Source organism: Cervus canadensis, chromosome 14 (genome assembly GCF_019320065.1).
Source record: "Cervus canadensis isolate Bull #8, Minnesota chromosome 14, ASM1932006v1, whole genome shotgun sequence".
Taxonomy (NCBI): Eukaryota; Metazoa; Chordata; class Mammalia; order Artiodactyla; family Cervidae; genus Cervus; species Cervus canadensis.
The window spans coordinates 62,877,914-62,880,719 of record NC_057399.1 but is presented as its reverse complement, the minus strand read 5'-3'; the positions used below and the strand labels follow the sequence as shown (position 1 = coordinate 62,880,719).

Sequence of the window (2,806 nt, the reverse complement as noted above, 5' to 3'; positions counted from 1 at the left end):
GATAGTTGCTCAAAAATTTCATTTTCTCTCTCTACCCTATATATATCTCAGACTTCCCTGGTAGCTCAGCAGGTAAAGAATCCTCCTGCAATGCAGGAGACCCCTGTTGATTCCTGGGTCAAGAAGATCCCCTGGAGAAGGGATAGGCTACCCAATCCAGTATTCTTGGGCTTCTCTGATGGCTCACTCAGTAAAGAATCTGCCTGCAATGTGGGAGACCTGGGTTCAGTCCCTGGGTTGGGAAGATCCCCTGGAGGAGAACATGGTAACCCACCCCAATATTTGTGCCTGGAGAATCCCCATGGACAGAGAAACCTGGTGGGTTACAGTCTATGTGGTCACAGAGTCAGATACACCTAAGTACAGTAGCAGAATATACTTACATATATATATACACACACACACACACATATATATATATATATATATATATTCCCATCACTGAGCTTGATCTATATTTCATCAAATATTTTTTTAGGCTTGTTCTACACTTGAATTTAGGTAGCAAGTGAAAATCTTTTACTTTGAGATAAATCATCCATTTTGAGGAACTAAAGGATTTATATTTTCTTCTTTTTTGTAGCAAAGTCACTTGTGGTTTATTTATTCTTTGATCATATATACTTAATGACAATCCCAGTTAAAATATCATGAGTTCGTGTGTATATATACACACACACACATATATATTTTCCCCAATACTTACAATGTCACTTCACAAGCAGATCACACAGTGCCATGTAGACTATAAGACTGGACTTTACACTATGTTCTACTTAGATGTATATATTCTCTTCACTTAAGTAAAATAATAGTGGTTCACAAATACACAAAAAAATCTCTAGATATTTGATTTTTAAAAATCTAGAGTTGTAGGGCACGAGGCTAGGTATACAGTTCTGAAAGGAGTTTGCAGTATGTGATTGTTCCTATTTTCCTATAACTGCCTTTTTGTTGTTGTTTAGTCGCTGAGTCATGTCCAGCTGTTTTGCATCCCCACAGCTGTAGCCCACAAGGCTCCTCTCTCCATGGGATTTCCCAGGCAAGAACACTGGAGTGGGTAGCCATTTCCTTCTCCAGGGGATCTTACTGGTCCAAGGATAGAACCTGTGTCTCATGCATTAGCAGGCAGATTCTTTAACTGTCTTTGACCTTTTAACGTATTATTACCTTTTATACCTTGAGGCCAAGTATTTTGAGGGCTAGGTTTCCCTCAGGTTTAGCCCGCAATACTGGCAGGATCACCCTTTCTCTAGATTTTTCAATGTGTTTTTACCGTGTAAAAAGTTTTCTTTTCTGTTTTTTTAACAAAGGGGATTATTACTGAAAAGTGAAATCAAGGAAAATGCATTGAGAGGAAAACAAAGAAGGAGCCACTGAAGGCAAGTTGTTAAACATTCTGACTGATTTTCCCATTAGCAGGAGAGAATCAGCAACAGAGGGAGTGATGAGAAGACAGTCACTGGCATCAAAGATGAATGACGTTCAAATCATTAACCTCCCTTCCCAGAATCTTTTATTGCACCAAACTCTTCTTATGGAATTTTTCATCTACATGTTTCTAAGTCTGTAGATAAGCAGGTTGAACATAGGGACAATAATTGTGTAGAAGAGTGTAAACACTTTATCTTCTGGTAATGTTGTGGCAGGTCTAATGTAAACAAAGATGACAGGTGGGAAAAAGAGAATTATGACTGTAATGTGAGAACTACAGGTGGAAAGTGCTTTATGGTGGCTGTCTGCAGAATATGTGCACATGTTATACAAAATCAAAATGTAGGAGGCCATCAAAACCACAAAGATCACCAGTCCCATCAAGCCAGAATTGGCAATGACAAAAAAGCCAATTTTGTGTATATCATCAGGCTAGTTTCAATAAAGGATATGCATCAAAGAAATAGAGATCTATTTCATTGGCACCACAGAAAGGTAAAACAATCACAAGAAGAAAAAGACCATGAGAATGAAGAAGTCCCCCTGCACATGATGCTATGAGAATTGAGTGACATCTTTGCCTGTTCATGATGATGGCGTAGTGGAGAGGTTTGCAGATGGCCACGTAGCAGTCATAGGCCATCCCTGTGAGGATGAAGACCTCAACACCCCCAAAGAAGTGTGTGGTGAAAAGCTGTGTCATGCAGTTTTTATAGGAAGTGACCTTTTCTCCATCAGTAAGTCAGTCGTGAGTTTGGGTGTCACAGTGGAGGTGTAGAAGAGATCTGAGAGCACAAGGCAGTTAAGGAAGAAGTGCATGGGCTGGGTGATTAGCTGACTGCATGTAATAGAAATCACGATGATCAAATTCCCCATCCAAACAGCCAGGTAACAGAGTAAGAAAAATTAAAAAGCAGAGGATCTGGACTTTCTTGGCCATAGAAAGTCCCAAGAGAATAAATTCAGTAACATTATTTCTATCTTCCATGATCTGATGATGTTCAAGAAAATTATCTGAAATGACAGAAGTAATGAAACAAATCAATGATGAGAAAATGGAAACATAATATCTACTTAAAATGGCACCAATGCCTTTTAAAGACAAGTCATTTTGAGACCCACTGAAATCATTTCATTTAACAGAGCTCTTTTGAATATCTAGTACTAATATTCTTCTAAGAGTTAAGAATACAATGGCAAATTAGAGAAAGTTCCAGTTTTTATATAATTTAAATTATTTTGTGAGGAAGCAAGAAATTATATTTGTCAAGAATGAAAGAAGAGATAATCTTAATAGTGTTAAGTAGGGTGACATATAATGCGCCAATTTAAGATGTAAAATAGAGGTAACTACAGAATTTGTTTGAATAAA

The 2,806-nt window shown here is 37.8% G+C and overlaps 1 pseudogene; it reads right to left on the bottom strand.

Annotated features, from left to right (window-relative positions):
* Positions 1 to 1,485: 1,485 nt before the first annotated feature.
* Positions 1,486 to 2,422, bottom strand: LOC122452973 (annotated as a pseudogene).
* Between the last annotated feature and the right edge of the window lie 384 nt (positions 2,423 to 2,806).